General features: G+C 38.2%; 1 long non-coding RNA gene across 2 annotated transcripts; it reads right to left on the reverse strand.

The window, feature by feature from the left end:
• Nucleotides 1-2,581: 2,581 nt before the first annotated feature.
• Nucleotides 2,582-5,265, reverse strand: LOC123518333. 2 transcript variants are annotated; one of them, XR_006678760.1, is made up of 3 exons: nucleotides 4,539-5,188; nucleotides 3,152-4,439; nucleotides 2,582-2,885 (listed from the first exon to the last, which is right to left on the reverse strand). It is a non-coding gene; the product is annotated as an uncharacterized LOC123518333 (long non-coding RNA). The 2 variants fall into 2 exon arrangements; XR_006678759.1 differs by having other exon boundaries at nucleotides 3,152-5,265.
• Between the last annotated feature and the right edge of the window lie 3,485 nt (nucleotides 5,266-8,750).

Raw genomic sequence — 8,750 nt, forward strand, 5'->3', positions numbered from 1 at the left:
GAGGTACCCCAAGAAGTATCCCCTTTAGCCCATAAATTCCTGTGAAAAGCCCACATGGTATATATATATATATATATATATATATATATATATATATATATATATATATATATATATATATATATATATATATATATATATATATATATATATATATATATATATATATATATATATATATATATATATATATATATATATATATATATATATATATATATATATATATATATATATAAAAGTAGAGCAAAGCTAAGCAGAGCAGAATGAAGTGGTTAGGTGTGCATATAATAAGCAGAGCAGGCAACCTACACAAGAATTCTGGGTATGCTTCTAGCCACAGAGCAGGTCAGGCAGGCAACAGCACAATAAACTCCTTGGTGTTTATCTGAAGGATGACGAAAAATGTAACGATTTATAAAGGAACATGAAATTTCGTTGGTAAAGCCATGTATGTATGTCCCATGGCTGTGTGGGTCACTGATAATTGTGTATAGGATCAGAATATCACCAAATTAGCTTTTCTCAATATATATAGTCAAATTGTACCAGAACTATGCGCAATCTGGTTAGTGGTTGTAATTTTGGGTTCAGCAATAAAAGCTCACATTGGTAGACACCTTCTTGGCCATGGGTGGAGTTGTGGAGGACTGCTAGCTGCCCAGCAGCAATAGATATGCTCTGTTTGCGGTGTGAACAACTGAGCGTCTGTACATCCAAAACTATGTAAAAATTAATGCTGCTATCAACTGCTTTGCTCTGCTCTGCTTGTAATGTGAACATACCCTTAGAGAATGCTTTATGAATGGTAATTATCCCCTTTAGTACTGGGACACATTTTTACCTTGAGATTTGTGTACCATTAGACTATTTCATTGACATTAACAAGGTCTGTGGAGGTCACAAGATTAATAGCCACACTCTAAGTTTGTGAAGTTCTAGAAAATCACCAAATATTGACCAGAAGGAATGTGGAGACTCATGTTTTTAGGGCATTTTCAAGACAGTTTGGTGTGTTTTTAAACTATTATAAGACAGTTTGGCATGCTTTTAAGGAGTTTTAAGGCAACTTGGCATGTTTTTAGGGCATTTTAAGACAGTTTGGGATGTTTTTAGGCCATTTTAAGACAGTTTGGTGTTTTTTGAGACCATTTTAAGACGGTTTTGCTACGATAAGACCATTTTATTGACATAAGGAAGAGTGTATGGAGGTAACAAGATTAATGGTCACAGTCCTCACTATTTTAATCCCCCAAATGAGTTTCTGAAGCTGTAGAAAATCACCAAGTAGTCACCACAAGGATTATGGAAATGTGACATGGTAGTGAAGGGTTGATGCTATTTTAAGGAAGCTTTGCAAAAATTTCATGTTACTTCTTGTCATGAAAGTAAGTGTGTGTGTGTGTGTGTGTGTGTGTGTGTGTGTGTGTGTGTGTGTTTAAAATTTATTGTTTCCTTGTATATTATCTCTCTCTTTTTCCTTGATGGTTAAAATAGTTAGTTTGGAAGATTGTCTCACTTCAAAATCAAACATCTTTATATTTGAATATTCATCAAGCTGAAAAATTGCTTGAAAATATTTTTGTGAAATGTAAAATTGTTTTGTAATTTTGCAAAATCAAAAATATCTGAATTTTCATTAAGTTGAAAATTTTTATATTTTTGCTTGTGAAGTTGAAAATTTGTGAAAATTTATATTTTTGCTTGTGAAGTTGAAAATTGTGAAAATTTAAATTTGTGAAAATTTATATTTTTGCTTGTGAAGTTGAAAATTGTGAAAATTTTTATATAAGTTGAAAATTTCTGTAGACTTACTTATATACTAATGTACTAATTTGAAAATATTTGTATTCTTTTTCAGGCAATGTTTATTATTAAGAATTGAATAAAAGGCTTAAGGAGAGAGAGACTTTCATTTAATTTTAGCTCCAATATCCATCTACCTTGTCTCCGGAGACTCTTTGGAGTATTTTCGACTTAGTACAGTTTTTTAGGGCCAGTTTTTAGGGCTTTTTTTGTAGTTTAGTTTTTTTTTTCTTTTTAGGGCCAATTTTTAGGGCCTTTTTTTGTAGTAGTTTTTAGTTTTTTTTTTAGGGCCAGTTTTTAAGGCCTTTTTCTGTAGTTGTTGGGCCCAATTTTTTTTTCCCAATTCTTTGCCAGTTTTTGATCAGTAAAAAACCACCATGCTTTAATAATTTCGGCGTTTTTTTTTTTTTACTTAGCTTTTGTTGTGAACCTTTTCTGTCTGTGGTTACATATTTTTCTAGCTTCTGATGCTAGTAACGAGAACCATTTTCTTCTATCTATACCTTTATTTATGTGAAAACACGTATTATATAATATAATGTGATAAACTCTTCAAATTCATCGTTTTATTATTTGTGATAAACACTTAAATTAGTCCACCCGTATTTTTATTTTTGAACATGTGGTTAGAAGAAAACCATTGTAAGGCAATATTGGTGTAAGGGTGATCTAAGCCAGCTTGAGGCAAGTACTCACTGAAAAGCTACAGATATTCCCAGGAAAGTAATTTACCAAAACAGATTACAGATATTCCCAGGAAAGTAATTTACCAAAACAGATTTCCTAATGTATTTATTCAGTAATGACAATAGCTTTAAAAGTACAGTAACACCACAATGAGGGAATTTTAGCACAAGACAGAAATCGGTCATCTCCCTGGGCAGAACCAACAGCAGGAGTAGTTGGTATTGGCCAGGCAGATGACTCTCTGGCGGACGCGGCAAATGTTGGGTGGGCAGAGATCCTTCCTGGCGGAGGGGCCGTTGGGGTGCGATGGGAGGCGAGGCAGAGTTCCTCCTTAGCTGACGGTGCAAGAGGGTCGGGATCTGTGTGGGGTCAGGCCTTTGGATCGTCAACTCCTGTAAGGATAAAATGCATCAATTCCTCCATTCGCTTCATTCCACGTTAAATCCAGAAACACCCTTTCTCACTCCAGTTACACCCATCACTCTTGTCCCAGCGTCTTCCGTGTCGTAGGCAGAAGCCCTCCCTTTACTTTACATGTCATGACACTCATCCCTCCACTCGCACATCTCCCAGGCCAGTCTAAGTCACAACATATCAAACTTCCCACACCCGATCCTCTAACATCCTCCACACAAAATCTTGCCTCACATTCACCTACCTGCTTAGTTTGTTTAGTTTAACTTTCCGTGTCTGCCGTCATCTGCCGATTCTCGTCGTCAAGCCGTCTCCACACCTGCCTCGCTATCACCCACTAAGCCAGTCGTCTCCCTGGGCGGCGGCAGAGGTGTTGGAAGTGGGCGTTGTCAGTGAAGGCGCCGTGAGAGGTAGAGTCCTTCCCTGATTGCGTGCAGGAGACTCATTTTTGCGGTAAAATCAAGTCTTTGGATCACCAGCTACTATCAAGGTTAAACAAAAGCAGGATAAAAGGAGTATCCTGTTCCACTAAATTATCTCCACTTGTACCATGCCACATTGTCCTAACTACTTCACTGCCTTAATCAGCTTTTCACTTATCTGTACAGTCCCACCACCAACACCACCCCCTCTCCCTCCCCCCTTTCCTCACTGCCTTAGCCTTTCACTTCTCTGTACAGTCCTACCACCAACACCCGCCCTCTTCCTCTAACTCCCCCTCTCCCCCATTTCCTCACATTGCATGCAGTTCCCATTGCCATGATCCTTTCATGCCCATTCCGATTCCTCCCAGCTACGAACCATCCACACCCATTTGGATTCCTCCCATACAACCCGACCACTGTAAGGTCACTGGTGAACCTCTATTTACTTTCACTTATATTCTTGTCCTTTTCACGCCACTTCCCTATCCTAACATACTTGCAGTCGTAGTCATGCACAGCGAAGCTTATCTAACACGCCATGCAACAAGTTATTAATGATACAGCCTGATTAAGAGTCTAGTCCATTCAATTAACTACCACTTGAGAACTTCCTCCCCAAACTTTACCTCCTTACTTCGCATTCTATCCTGATATCAGACTTGTTTATGTTACGAGTAAGAAAGCCTGTCCACTCGCGTTTTTGCCGATTACAAGACCTATTCTATAATGAGGGAACCACAATGAACCGATTAAAAGACCTATTCTTTGTATAATGAGGGAACCACAATGACAACAGTAGGCTACAAACTGACTAACGTTAAATATTTTCTTGCCGATTACAAGAAATATTCTATGAGAGAACCACAATGACAGCAGTACAATTTGAAACGTATTAACGTTTACCCCCTTCAGTACCAAAACGCGTTTTCATTTTCATTTTGCTTGCTAGTTATTAATCTTGACATCCATACATCTTAACGCCAACAACATGCGTCCCAGTACTAAAGGGGTTAAACATACTCTTTCTACATACCTACAATAACCACAAATTCATTCCTCACTTGTTACAGCCATCATTCAAGTCAAATTGGACTAACGTTGCTCTACCTACATTGTGAATGAAGAAGTATCTGCCTCTATGAACAACTATCACTCCTCACTTGTTACAGCCATCATTGAAGTCAAATTGGACTAACGTTGCTCTACCTACATTGTGAAAGCAGGAGTATCTACCCCTATGAACAACTAGAGCAAGTAAGCGCTCTTACGTGACGATGGCTTCCAACACACAAGTTACTGACCAACCAACATCCTGAAACCTATATCACTACTGTAGTGACCTACACTTACACCGTTCCCCTATTTATTCATTAATTCACACACCAATTCACACACACCAACCTCACCGTTGTGCTGTTATGCCGTGCCGTGCCGTGCCGTGCTTCACTATGGTCCGCTCGCATCCATACAACAGCGGCACGTCACTCCGCCGAACGAAACCTCTCCAGCATCTAGGTCAAGCACCCCGATGTTCCTCTGCACGTAACACAGCCCTGACGACACAAAACACGGACGGACCCTGACCTGAGTAGATTAGATGGATCAGGGCATCAATGACGAGATGACTGAAGAGAGGTACGCTGGTACGGACGTGGTGACTGAAGAGAGGTACGTTGGTGCAGGCGTGGTGTCTAGAGACGAATTGGTCCAGCCAGCAAACTGAACTCCTTACCTTGCTTCTGTCTCGCCTCTCCCTCCCCTCGCCAACATGCCAACAAGGAAAGAGCAATTTAAGGGTAAACGAGGATATGAAGCTCCACGAACCGACCACTAGTTCACTACCTTGGTACAAACTAGCTACGGTCTTTCACCTTCCAAAACAACCCCTACATAAATTTAACTGCATTAATTTTGTTTTATCAATCATTGTAATCTTTCGTGTAGTACGTAACCCCTTCAGTACCAGGACGTGTTCCCAAATTCATTCTGGTTACTACTTGGTGATTTTATACAGCTTCAGAAATTCGTGTGGGATTAGAATAGTGAGGACTGTAGCCATTAATCTTGTGACCTCTATAGACCCTTCCTAATGTCAATAAAATGGTCTAATGATACACAAATCTCAAGATAAATATGTATCCCAGTATTGAAGGGATTAATAATACCTTTCTTTTATTTTACATTAACAGTTTGACGCTTACTTGTGTAATAAATTGATTGTAAGAAATTATAATTCACCTGGATGTCCTCCTTGCCCGCTGCCCACGCTTTGGTGGCTGTTAGATTGTAACATTAATTTGTTGTACCTTATGTTCATTTTATAATATCATCTTGCTACTTATAATGTATTAGTTTGACGTATTTGTGCGTAATAAATTAACTCAAACAAACAAATCTCTCTCTCTCTCTCTCTCTCTCTCTCTCTCTCTCTCTCTCTCAATACAATAAATGTAACACACACACACACACACACACACACACACACACACACACACACACACACACACACACACACACACACAGATAGATAGATAGATAGGTTTATTGACCACAGTTTACAAAGACAAAACTAAACATATATAAGAAAATTATAGTAATGAAAACGAAACAAGAATGAGGACAATTATAGAAGTCATCGCCAAAACTACTGTAGTCCAAAAAGAATCACAAAACAAGTAGAAAAGTCGGTGTAAAATATGCCAACACATTGTATACGTACAGTACATGATACATTCACTCATATAAACGCAAAATATCATAAATAATTTTGCAAGAATCTTTATGTGAATATTTTTCACTAAACAGATCAGCCATATTTGTCAAATCGGTGGAGACTCTAATATCGTTTGACACAGGGCAGTCCTCAACAAAGTGATTTTCAGTTTGTATCATTCCACACATACATAATCGCTTTTCTCTCGGTAAACGACCACGCCCTCGCCTGTTCCACCTTCCAGTCTCAATGCATAAGTTGTGACCAGATACACGGAGACGTGTGAACGCCATCCTATAGCGATCATTGACTGTGTGGCGATCTTTATACACTGCGTGCACTGTGAACTCTGGGTTTATACATCGGTACGCGACGCATCGCGACCCGCTAGACACTGTAATACGGTCATAAACGGCAACCATCAGGTTTCCCGTGCTAGGCACTACGGTGTTTCCGAATTCTGTGATGTTTCTGGTCATAACTGTGTTAGTTCTATTTACGATGCTTATGCAGAACATTAATGGATCATCTATCATATGAGATCTTTCAGAAGCTATGATGGAGTAAAATTTGTGTTGTCTTTGTTTAATCAAATCAGGCAGTGAAGGGTATCCTAACTCGGCGTAGCACACGTCATTAGTTGATTTCCTTACCCCCCATTAACTGTTTAATTGACCACACACACACACACACACACACACACACACACACACACACACGACTCCTTTCAAGTGAACCCTGCCTTCAAATCAACGAATAAAGAAAAAAAAAAAAAAAAATGAAGGGTAAAAACGTATCATTAACAGATCACTTTTTTTAAGGAAGCTTGAGTTGTAATGACGAAAATTAAACATGTTAGAACAGTTCGCGGGTTGCAAATACAAAAATGGTTGAGACGGAGGGAGGTAGAGAAAGAGTTATGAAGCAAACTAGTAGTGGTAGGTGAAACAAGCGATGAGGGTAAACAGTGAGGCAGGGATAAGGAACAGGGAGTTTCAAATTGTCCACACGATAATTGGGGAGTTAACCCCTTCAGTACCGTGACGCAATATAAATTCTGTTTACTACTTGGTGATTTTATACAACTTCAGAAAATTATGTGGGGATTAAAATAGGGAAAACTGTGGCCTTTAATCTTGTGACCTCCATAGACCCTTAATAATGTCAATAAAATGGTTTAATCGTACACAAAACTCAAGATAAAAAATGTGTCCCAGTACTGAAGGTGTTAATTAAAGCAGGTAGAGAACCAGCAAGCGAACTGTGAAGGCAGAACTCAAGTCAATTGTGTGAAAGAGAAGGTAAGATCAGATTGCTTGCTAGATGGACTGATTGAAAGGTTGATGCAAGAAGTAGCTGGAAAAAAAAGTATCGTATGGAAGAAACGATACACGCATCGGCAAAATTACTACCTAGACAGTTAATTTCATACTAGACTTGTTTATGGAGAATCGTAAATAGTTGGAAATTTTAGAGGAAAAGTAAAACTAAAGATAATGACACACACACACACACACACCAGCCGGCAACCGTGGTGGTGAATTACACACACACGCACGCACGCACGCACACACACACACACACACACACACACACACACACACACACACACACACACACACACACACCATGTACGTAATTCAGAACCTAGAAACTTCGAGTGGAAATTTGCTATCCTGATGCCCGCTGGAAGTTATGTTGAATTATTGTTTCTTCTCCTAGTTCATTGGTAAATATTTAGATAAGAATGGCTAAGATAAGCAATCCTCTAGTAATCATAAATATCTATCTATAAAATGTTAAATTACTTGAATAGGAGGTGGTCTAGAAAGTTTTTTGAGCACAACAGCATTACATTGGTACGATAACTTCTATTAATAAATATGGTCCATTATAATTGTCTAAATACACATTTTAAGGTCTATTTTCAATACATATAATAGTAATTTATTCATGTTAATCTCAATATTTCAAATTTTCAAATCAACTTAATAAATGTATAGAGTAATTCTCTTATTCTTGCTAGTAGCAGTAAAAATTCTAAAATCATCCTAAATTTTTGGTATGATCCATAAAAATTCTATACATTATAATCTAACTAGCTAATTAGTTTAATTACTTCACAAATATAGTCTGGACGCTCTCTGACGCTACATTAAAACACTTTAAAAGAATAAAATTAAGTTAATGACTTATCATGCAATAAAGAAATAAACCTAACATGTAAAAACAAAGGGCAGTATTTTGGATGATGAAAATATTCATCAATATATAAGACATGTTCCCTCAATGGTAATGTCCAAGATCCGCCTAATTGTTAAATGTAAATTCGTGACTAAATCTGTGTCTAAAAACATCTTGAATTGTAGAGAAATTGTTTGAATCCCGCAGATGTTGAGTAAGTGTACAATACTGAACAACGTGCACCTTTGTTTGTGTTTCCACACACACACACACACACACACACACACACACACACACACACACACGTTCCTCCATGGGTAAGCGGGCGCGTCCTCGCCTACACCATCTGCCCACTTCTACCGCCAAAGAGATTTCACACTATGAATCGTGTGAAAGCTAATCTCTGGTGGGTACACAACTTACGTTTTCTCGAAATAAGTATTTCGTCTAGACTCTAGAGGATGTAGTGTGTTATATCTTGTGTTCAAGCTCTCTCATTCCAATCTCTACATCGTCTACAT

The sequence above is a fragment of the Portunus trituberculatus genome, chromosome 43 (genome assembly GCF_017591435.1).
Source record: "Portunus trituberculatus isolate SZX2019 chromosome 43, ASM1759143v1, whole genome shotgun sequence".
Classification (NCBI taxonomy): domain Eukaryota; kingdom Metazoa; phylum Arthropoda; class Malacostraca; order Decapoda; family Portunidae; genus Portunus; species Portunus trituberculatus.